This window comes from Odocoileus virginianus, chromosome 16 (genome assembly GCF_023699985.2).
Source record: "Odocoileus virginianus isolate 20LAN1187 ecotype Illinois chromosome 16, Ovbor_1.2, whole genome shotgun sequence".
NCBI classification, from domain to species: Eukaryota; Metazoa; Chordata; class Mammalia; order Artiodactyla; family Cervidae; genus Odocoileus; species Odocoileus virginianus.
Window position 1 is genome coordinate 50,913,323 of NC_069689.1, and position 11,295 is coordinate 50,924,617.

Genomic DNA, 11,295 nt, shown 5'->3' on the forward strand with positions numbered 1-11,295 from the left:
AGCCCAAGGATAGTAGATGAGAAGACATGATAAAACAGAACTCAGAGAAATTAACCACTGTAGAAATGAGTGGGAATTCCAAGACCAGGTTCTACAGACTTGCATTTGGGTAGAGAAACCTCTGAAAATCCTAATACCAAAAAGAGAGAGAGAGACCACAAAAAATACATAGGAATGAAAAACAAGACATAAGATATGCAAGGGTTGGTTTTTTTAAACAAGACAGAAGAACAGATATGGAAGGGTTTTTTTAACTATAACAGAGTAAGGTGGTACAACTCTATGTTAGTATATTTCACAGTCTCAAAGAAGTGGATCATTTTCTGGGAAAACACACATTACTAAATTTGTCTCAAAGAGAAGTGAAAAAATTGCAATGACCAGCAAGCATGGAAGAAAGCAAACAAGTTTCGAAAAACTGCCTCCCCAAAAAAGGCGTTGGGGTCAGACTGTTGTCACAGCATGTTCTTTCAAATGTTCATGGAACAGATAATTCTCCCATTATGTAAACTGTTCCAAAGTAGAGAAAAAGAAGGCATACTCTCTCGTTTATTTTATAAGTCTAACATGGCATTAAGAATAAAACCTACGAAAGGATATAGCAGAAAAGCGAATAAAGTCATTTCAACAATAAAGATGCGAAGCTTCTAATTAAATCCTAAGTAGACACGAGCACACACACTGAATTCAACAGCACAAAGGAGGACAATGTCGGCTGCTGGGGAGACACGCCAATTGCACACACATTCCTGCCACGTGCCCCGCTAAGGATGCTGGCGCTTGTTGGGGGGCAAACGGCACCTGCTGGGAGGCGGGGGGGAGGTGTGCAGCCCCCTGAGCAAGGACCGCCCACGCCGCCCCCAGCAAAGCGCAGAGCTGGGTCTGTGGGTGACCTGACAGGGGATAAAAAGAGCCGTGTCTCCAGCACCTGGGAACGTGGTTGGGGAGCCCCACAAGTCTCCCAAGTATCTCCTCGATGTGCCCGACAAGGTCCCCAGCATTCTCATGCCTGACACAGAGCACCCACACCAGTCAGGACGGGAGCAGGGGCAGTCCCGGCGAGCGAAGGCCTTTCCGAGTGCCCACCCCAGGGCTCTGGAGAGGGAGGGGAGGACAAACAGGAGAACCAGAGACCCAGCGGGAGCCTGTGAAGAGGGAGGCAAAGAGACGGGATTTGTGCTGATTCTGAGACCAAAGAGTTAATGTGGGCTGAACTGAGTCACAGGGAGGAAGCTGAGTGCCCCAGAACCAGCAGAAGAGGCAATCCAGAGACAGTCTGGCTGAAAGAAGTGCCCAACAAGCTACTTATAATTGTCTTTTTTTTTTTTTAAGTCACATCACATATACGGGATCTTAGTCCCCCAGCCAGGGATCAAACTCTCACCCCCTGCATTGGAAGCACGGAATCCTAACCGCTGGACCACCGGGGAAGTCCCTTGTCTTCTCTTCACCATCTGTGTTTTCCTGATTTGCTACAACAGGCATCTTATTTTTATAAACGGAAAAAAAATTTAAGATTGAAACTGACACTGTGGATTGTGTGGAAAGGAAAAGTATGCCATTTAGGGCATGTTTGAAGGAGGCTATGATATTGTGCCCCGAGAAGATTTAGAGGGTGTTTATCATCACATACCTACAGAGGTAGGCTTTGTAACTGTCAACTCCATAAAAATGCAAACTATAAATAACCATCATAAACCCTGAAGAAAATATAGGCTTACTCTGGGATCTTGCAGACGCTGGGACAATGGCCATTGATTTCAAACGTCAGGGAGACAGATCCCAAGTTCAAGAAAGGAAAACCTCGGTCCGCCGGGACAGCCCAGCGTGGATCAGTCTCCAGGTTAGAGAGTTACAACTCCATCTGCCCCCCAGGCAGGTATGAGTGATGTGTGGACTCCTCAATGGGCAGAGACACCCCGCCCTGGCCCCTGCTACCCACCCAGCCTCAGCACCCACGCCGTTCCTCCAGCTGCTGCCCACATTCCCAGTCCTCCGCCAGGTCCACGATGGACCCAGGACCCCCTCTCGAGCTCCCTGCATCACCGCTCAAGAATCCCTTCCATTTTCCTGAATGTCTCCTTACCCGTCCAAGTCACATTTTGCCCTTCCCTCCCTGTCCTCTCCTAGTGGCCTGGGCACGCCTCCCTCCCAACCCTGTGACATTTTCTCGCCATTGGCTCCCACTAGGCTGTGAGTCCCCCGGGGGGGTAGCACCTCTGACCTTTCAACTCTGAATCCCTAGGACCGCGCCTGGCACACAGCAGGCTCTCAGCAAGCACTGGCTGGCTGACTGAATAACCACATCATCCAAGGTTCTTTTTTTGAATCCACACCGGGAACAGTATCCTGAATGTGTTTGGCGGCAGCGAAAACCCTGCTTGCCCACTAACCCTCTTGCAATTCTCAATGCCCCATAAATCAATCGAGGTGGACATGATTATTGCGCACTTTGGTTAATTGCAAACCCAATCATTTCCCATTAAAAAGAATGGCATTTTACATAAAGTTGAAACGAGCCACTGGTTTTGAAAGTGCATGCAATGTGGTTTTCTGATGGGCAGAGGAACTTCAGGGAAATATTTATTGTGCTCACGGATGACATTCTAGCTATTGTCCGCATTCCTCTTTATGGCATCATAAAGATTACTTTTTACGGTCAGGATGGCTGACATCTTCATCAAATCCCCTAATGTGCACATTCACCAAGGATCATTTGTGCCAATGAGTAACATTCAGCAACATTCAACAAAGGTTTATTGAGTGCCTGCTATGAGCTGGGCTCTGAGTACCGGGATTTGTCTCCAAAGCTTTCAAATCTGCTAAAAATATTCTCCATTTCACCAGCAGGCAGGCCAAAAAAAAAAAAAGCAAGTTTGCTCTCGTCTCCTCTCTGGGGCCCACTGGGTGAAAATGCGCCTAGAGCTGCCCAGAGAAATAAAACCTTCCTTCAAGGACCGTCCGGATCTCCCGAAGGGTTGTTTGCAGCTGGCTGCGGGGAACACAAGCTCAGTCTCTAAGCACCTGAGCTGTGGGGCAGGCTGCAACCCTCCAGCCCTGGAGACCTGCCTGGCCACCTCCCAGAGACAGACTGCCACCAGCCCTGGCCTGGCCCTGGGTCCACATTCAAGGTCACCTTCAAGGCAGGGAGACAACACACTTAACGCGCACCTCTGAGGCGCGTCTTCATCAGCTGATGGGACAGTACCACCTTACCTCCCAAGAATGTGATGAAAGTCAAACATAAAACCTATCTGACTTCCCTGGTGGTCCAGTGGTTAAGACTCAGGGCATCCCCTGCAGGGGGCACAGGTTCAATCCCTGGTTGGGGAACTAAGATTCCCCATGTGCTGAGGGGCGCAGCCAAAAAAGCTTTTAAAAACAAACAAAAACTATGAAAGATAAACTACCTAGGTTACTGCAAGTCATCAAGGAGATGTCCATAAAAGGTTCATCTCACCTAGCCTGGGGGCTCTGTGATGGCCGAGAGGAGCATGATGGAGGAAGGGGAGGGAGGCTCAGGAGTGAAGGGAGATGTGTGTATTTATATAATTATGACCGACGCTCGTTGTTGCACGGCAGAAACCAACACAGTGTTGTAAAGCAATTTTCCTCCAATTAAAATAATTTTTTAAAGGCTCATCTTTTTGTATTTCTTCCAGCCATACTATGGCCAGATAAGACCTCACCCTCCCCTCACCTCAGGTTGTCACACCAAAGTGTCAGGGAAATGGAGAAAAGAGGACGGACAGAGGGGAAGCATATTAGGAGACTCAGCTGGCCTTGGTGACAGGCCAAGCGTAGGAAGGGAGGGGAAGAGAAGGTTTGATGCTGGGCCAAGGCTTTAGCTATCTGACCATGGAGATGGTGACACCAGAGACCCCACCCCACATCCTTCTTCATTCACCAGACCCGTCCCCCTTGCAGCCGCGGTGTTTCCTCCTCCAGGAAGCCTTCCTTACCATCAAAGGGGGAAGGGAGCCTCTTTCCTATAGTGTTGTGTTGGTTCACAACCTCAGATAGGCAGATGATACCACTCAAATGACAGAAAGTGAAGAGGAACTAAAGAGCCTCTTGATGAGGGTGAAAGAGGAAAGTGAAAAAGCTGGCTTGAAACTCAACATTCAAAAAACTAATATCTTGGCATCCAAGTCCATCACTTCATGGCAAATAGAAGGGGAAAAAGTGGAAGCAATGACAGATTTTATTTTCTTGGCCTCCAAAATCACTCAGACAGTGACTGCAGCCATGAATTTAAAAGACATTTGCTCCTTGGAAGAAAATCTTTGACAAACCTAGATAGCATATTAAAAAGCAGAAACATCACTAATTGGTGACAAAGCTTTGTATAGTCAAAGTTATGGTTTCTCCAGATCAATTCAGTTCAGTCACTCAGTTGTGTCCGACTCTTTGCAACCCCGTGGACTACAGCACGCCAGGCTTCCCTGTCCATCACCAATTCCCAGAGCTTGCTCAAACTCATGTGCATTGAGTCGGTGATGATGTCTAACCATCTCTTCCTCTGTCGTCCCCTTCTCCTCCTGCCTTCAATCTTTCCCAGCATCAGGGTCTTTTCCAATGAGTCAGTTCTTTGCATCAGGTGGCCAAAGTATTGGCGCTTCAGCTTCAGCATCAGTCCTTCCAATGAATATTCAGGATTGATTTCCTTTAGGACTAACTGGTTTGATCTCCTTACAGTCCAAGGGACTCTCAAGAGTCTTCTCCAACACCACAGTTCAAAAGCATCAATTCTTCAACACTCAGCTTTTTCCAACTCTCACATCCATACATGACTACTGGAAAAACCATAGCTTTAACTAGGCGGACCTTAGTCACCAAAGTAATGTCTCTGCTTTTTAATATGCTGTCTAGGTTGATCATAGCTTTCTTCCAAGGAGCAAGCATCTTTTAATTTCATGGCTGCAGTCACCAACTACAGTGATTTTGGAGCCCAAAACAATGAAGTCTGTCACTGTTTCCATTGTTTCCCCATCTATTTGCCATGAAGTGATGGGACCAGATGCCATGATCTTAGTTTTTTAGGTTTCTCCAGTGAAAGTGAGTGAAGTCACTCAGTCATGTCTGATTCTTTGCAACTCTGTGGACTGTAGCCCACCAGGCTCTCTGTCCATGGGATTCTCCAGGCAAGAATACTGGAGTGGGTTGCCATTTCCTTCTCCAGGGGATCATCCTGAGCCAGGGGTTGAACCCAGGTCTCCCGCATTGCAGGCAGATGCTTTAACCTCTGAGCCACCAGGGAAGCCCAGTAGTCATGTACAAATGTGAGAGCTGGACCATAAAGAAGGCTGACTGACGTAGAATTGATGCTTTCAAATTGTGGAGAAGTCTCTTGAGTCCCTTGGACTGCAAAGAGATCAAACTAGTCAACCCTAAAGGAAATCAGTCCTCAATAGTCATTGGAAGGACTGACGCTGAAGCTGAAGCTCCAATACTTCATCCACCTGATGTGAAGAGCTGACTCTTTGGAAAAGACCTTGATGTTCGGAACGACAGAAGGCAAAAGGAGAAGGGAACAGCAGAGAATGAGATGGTCAGGTTAGCATCACCGACTCAATGGACATGAATTTGTTCAAACTTCGGGAGATAGAGACGGATAGAGGAGCCTGGTGTGCGCCAGTCCACGAGGTGGCAAAGAGTCAGACACGGCTTAGCAACTGAACAACAACACTGTTCCATCAGCATGGATTCTGATCCCTCTCCACTGGTAGAGGCAATATGCCTGGATGTCTGGGACAAGCAAGTGGAAGACCGCCAGCGCTGAACAAACCACGAATGAACAAATCGTATCGATCAGCTACGCAGCAGGAGCCAGAATCTATCTGGGGCGATTGAGATGGCGAGGACCAACAAAGGAGACCAAAGTGCCCAGGGGCCCATGCCAGGGAGGCAGGTGCCACCCTGCCGGTTGGGGAGCGATGTTACCAGAAGGAAGCAGTTTGGGGACAGATGCTAGGGCAGGAGGAAGGTGGAGCCAATGGTCCTCACTTCTCCGCCACTCCCTCATCTCCAACTGTACCTCCTGCTGGCTGTGCTTAGGGACTGGGTTACGCCTTCGAAAATTCAAATGTTTAAATCCTAACACCTAGCACTTCATAATGTGACCAGATTTGAAGATAGGGCCCTTAAAGAGGTAATTAAGGTGAAATGGGGTAGCTAGGGTGGGCCCTCATCCAATGTGATTGGCGTGTTTATGAGAAGAGGAGATTAGAATACAGACACAGGGCTGGGGGCATGGGGCACGGATCGTGTGAAGACAGGAGCAGAAAAAGGCGGTCTCTGCTGGTCAAGGAGAGGCCTCAGGAGGAACCCACCCAGCCAACAGCTTCATCTCAGAGTCTCCCGCCTCCAGAACTGTGAGAAAAGAATTTCTGTTGTCTAACCCAGATGCTGGGACGTGTTCCGGGGGCCTGAAGAAGGTAATACAGACACCCCGCTGGAAGCCAGCATGCAAAGCGATATGCCCACGTGATCCTTAGGGGTCAGCCTCCTGGAGCCCAGAGCAGAGAAGATAAGGCCATGGAGGGGGCCTGGGCAGGGGGCAAAGAAGAAGAATCTAAGCCCAATGAATCATCAGTTCATTCTGAATGCTGAGTGCACAGCTGAGAGGAACCAGGTCTGCACTCAGAACTCAACACGTGCCTGGAAAGTTGGAACCGAGTCAGGGTGAAATGCCTTCCCCACCAAGAGTCAGGTGCTGCCCTCAAGGAGAAGGGAGGCCCAGGGCTGCGAGAGCCTGGGTAGAAGTGAAAACAGCTCACAGTGCAGGTTCCTAGAAGCAACGGGCAGGCCGGGTGACGCCAGCAGGCCCAGTGGGCCTGATCCAGGGACCCTGGCTCTGGTGCCATGCAGAGCAATACCAGGACTGAGGTGCTGGCATTCTCTTTATCTCCCAAGGGCCAGACTGTGCACTGCATTTCACATACATGATTCTCGTGATCACATCCCAAGATTTCATGATCCCAAGTTGTTGTTCAGTCGCTAAGTCGTGTCTGGCTCTCTGCAACCCTATGAACTGCAGCATGCCAGACTCCTCTGTCCTTCAATTTCTAAAGTGAATTTGCTAAATTCATGTCCGCTGAGTCGGTGATGCCATCTAGTCCTTTCATCCTCTGTTACCCCCTTCTTTTTTTTCCTTCATTCTTTCCCTGCATCAGGGTCTTTTCCAGTGGGTTGGCTCTTCACATCAAGTGGCCAAAATATTGGAGTTTCAGCATCAGTCCTTCCAAAGAATATTCAGGGTTGATTTCCCTCAGGATTGACTGGTTTGATCTCCTCGTAGACCAAGGGAGTCTCAAGAGTCTTCTCCAACCCCACAGTTTAAAAGCACCAATTTTTCATCAATCGGCCTTCTTCATGGTCCAGCTCTCACATCCACCAGTGTCCACTGTCCATGGAATTCTCCAGGTAAGAATACTGGAGTGAATTGCCACTCCCTTCTCCAGGCGATCTTCCCAACCCAGGGATCAAACCCAGGTCCTCTGCATTGCATGCAGATTCTTTACCATCTGAGCCACCAGGAAAGCCCCGATAATCCTGAGATTTCTAAGCAAATTCTGGGTTCTAATTTGCAGCTAAAGAGACTGAAACTCAAGATAGTCCCTTTCTTGTACATGCCAGGAGGGAATCTTGACTTTGTTCTATAGCACTGGATCCCAAACTGGGGAAATTAATAATTACTTGAGGAGTGCACTAAAATGCAGATTCCTGGGCCCCAGAACAGGAATTCTGATTCCGTGCATGTGCGGTGGAGCCCCATAATATGCACTTTAAATTAGAGCCCTGGGAGGCAGGCGGTCTCGCTGCCAAGTCTAACGGGGACAGAGAACGCATCTCAGAGCTACAGCCAGGCCTGATGCCACGGGATGTGATGGCGTGAATGTGTTGTGGGCAGGAGGTGGGGAAAGCAACCACGAGGGAACTCAGGAGAGAGATGCCCATGATGATTACAGGAGCAGAGAAGCATGAGGATGAAGAGCAGAATTGTCATACCTGGACGTGTTAATCAGAAGTGGGAGTGATGGAGGGGCCCGCTGTGATGACTTGGTGGACGGCAGCACCAGTTACCAAGGCAGCAAGCACGGGATGGAGCTCAGGCGGGAGTGGGGTAAGGGGCTGCGGCCTCTCCAGGGGGTGCATCCAGAGGCAAGGCCGGGCAGAGGTCTGGGCAGGCAGCTGATTGTGGAGGCGTCCGAGCGTGGCTGTGGGTGACCAGGAAGTGGGGGATGGACAGGAAGGAAAGGAGTTGCCATCAAGCAGAATACATAGGGCTTTCCAGGTGGCTAAGTGGTAAAGAATCTGCCTGCCAATTCAGGAGACAAGAGTTCGATCCCTGGGTCAGGAAGATCCTCTGGAGGAGGAAATAGCAACCCACTCCAGTATTCTTGCCTGGAAAATTCCATGGACAGAGGAGCCTGGCGGGCTACAATCCACGGGGCTGCAAAGAGTCAGACATGACTGAGCACACATGAATGCACACATGCACACACACACACACACATAGAGAGAGAGAGACAAAGAGAAAGAAATAGGAGAGGAGCATTTAACCACATGCAGAAAGGTCAAGAATGAAAAAATATATGCATTCAGCTAAAAGAGGTCAAATCCAAATAGCACCATGTAGAATGAACTTCTGGGATCCAAAACTAAATCTCAAAGTCCATAAACATTCATTGTAATTACTTTTCTACTATAAATTTATTAATAGTAATCAAATTGTAGGAGATTGACAGTGTACACTGTAGGTAAATAATTACTTGCACACACACACACACACACACACACACACACACACTGGAGCCATTAGGAGGCTAGTTAATTGTTGTCTAGTTCTTCCAGAATGGAGTGCTGTTGATGGCGATGTTAACACAAGTTGGGACACAAGTCTCTTCTTTCTAATACATAGTGACCATCCATGGAACACCAGTACAGTGTCTGCCCTTCTGCCACTGAGAAGACAGCATTTTTATTCCTTCCTTGCCCACGCTTTGCCTTGTGACTTTGCAGGCCCTCCCTTCAGAGCCCCGCCCTAGCTGACTGAGCCCACCCACGTGATCTGCTTTGGCCAATCACACACCAGCAGACTTAGCAGGTGCAGAGGCTCTACATGTGCTTGGGTGACTTGGGTTGGTTTGGGTTGGCCTGGAGGCTGGTTCTACTGCATGAGAACTCACCCTGCAGAGCCACTGGGTTCACGGCTGCTCCACGTCTCCAGCTTCAGCAGACCAGAACCCAACCTGAAATCTGGGGTCCTAGCAGTATCCAGCCAAGCTCAAGTTCATCTAACAATACAGCAATATACTAAACAACTCCGGAAAGACTAGAATTATGCTGTGCATTACATTCTATTATCTTTCCTTATATGTGTTAGTCGTGCCTGACTCTTTGCAACCCCATGGACTGTAGCCTTCCAGGTTCCCCTGTCCATGGGATTCTCCAGGCAAGTACACTGGAGTAGGTTGCCATTCCCTTTTCCAGGGGATCTTCCCGGCCCAGGGATTGAACCCAGGTCTCCTGCATTACAGGCAGATTCTTTACCATCTGAGTCCCCAGGGAAGCCCATCTTTTCTTACATCAGTTTAACTTGTTATTAACTTTTGTAGGCTTTAAAACAATATATTTTAATAAATAAAAACTAAAGTAAAAATAAAACTTAGACTCTTTTAATATTTCAATTATCTATTGCTCTATTTCCCTATTCAGTCATTTGAAAGTCCTTCATAATTGGATTGCGCGTGTAACAAATGACATTTACAATCCTCAATGATTGCAACAGTATTGACACAGTTAATAATAGTCCATTACATGACACATATAGGAGATCTTCACTTCAGATCCCACCCAAATCCCTGCCTATGTTTGAAAAGACTCTTTTGGTATCAACCACAAATCTCAGACACCTACTCCCACCCACTGGAAATATTCAGGCATCCTTCCTGCTATCCCAGACCCATCTAAAACCAGTCTCCTAACTGAACCCCAATAACCCCAGAGGCCCCATCTGCCCCCAGCAAGCTCCCCACCCCATGACACTAGGGTCTTCTGTGAACGGAGTGATGGCCAGAATTACGATGCAACTCAAAGCTTTCTGCTACCAGACCCTTCCACATCTCATTGCAAGACTACCACTTGTTTGGCTTTTACATTCAACTCATCCAGGGATCCACTATTCTTTGGGGGTACACCTCCCCCATTCTCATCCCCGTCCATATCATTGTGTTGGGACTGCCTCCATCTCTCCTGATCTCAACAAGGAAACAGCCAACTCAAGCCAGATCTATCCAAGTGTCCATCCTTGCAGCTATGGTGATTGGTTTGGGCATGGACAAGAGGTCCTACCGACACAGATGAGATTTGGTGCTGGAACTTCAGCCAGAACTTTCAACTGATATCGTTGTAAAGCTGGACGAAAGAAGCTACAGCTGCCAGTAGCCACTGTGTGTGAAAAACCTGTCCAGCAGCAGAGTCACACAAGGGGAAGAAGAAAGAGGTGAGAGACAAAGTCTGCTAGACCTGAGCACTGTAGCCAGTCATGCCCGATGCTGGCCAGGCATCTCGGTAACATGAACCAATGGCACTGCTTTACTTACCAGTTGGAGTTGGAGTTCACCATGATCCTCTTCGCAGCTGAACAGTGCCTGACCTTGCTTTGCCCTTACTTGCCCAGACAACTTTCTGGCATGAAGTCCCAGCACCTTGCCTCCTGGTCACTGTCTACAGGGACATTCCCTGCCCTTTTCTCCTCCAAGGGCCGTTGTCACAAGGAAGCTCAAGCATTCATCTGCCCCACACTCATCTTGCAATCAACAATGGCACCTCTTTTAGTCCTGAACTCAGTAGGATTTGTCTTTGGTGACGGAAATAGTAATGAAACACTCCACTCAGAAGGAAAGAGCAACATTCCATGTGTCTCTTTTCAGGGCCCATCACACTTAGCACTGAAGAGCAAGGGCATGTGAGATGGAGCAGATGGTGATGATAAAACTGGTGGGAAAAGCTATTGACTGTTGACATGCTGCTGGCTCCTTAGGTTTAGAATATCAATAGCTCATCAGTGCCTTCTTCTGAATATTTACCAACTTGCCTCATTCTCCACTCCTGATAAAACCAGTGCAGCTCCAACCTCGGACAGAAGCAAGAGCTAAGCTATGTGGCAAGGGGAGCAGATCTTCTTTGATTTTAATGATTTGTTTCAAATGATCAGGGCTCAGGGTTTAGCCACCAGGTCTCCTCGTTTAGATATTCATCCCCCTCTCAACCACTCTGAGACTGAATGCA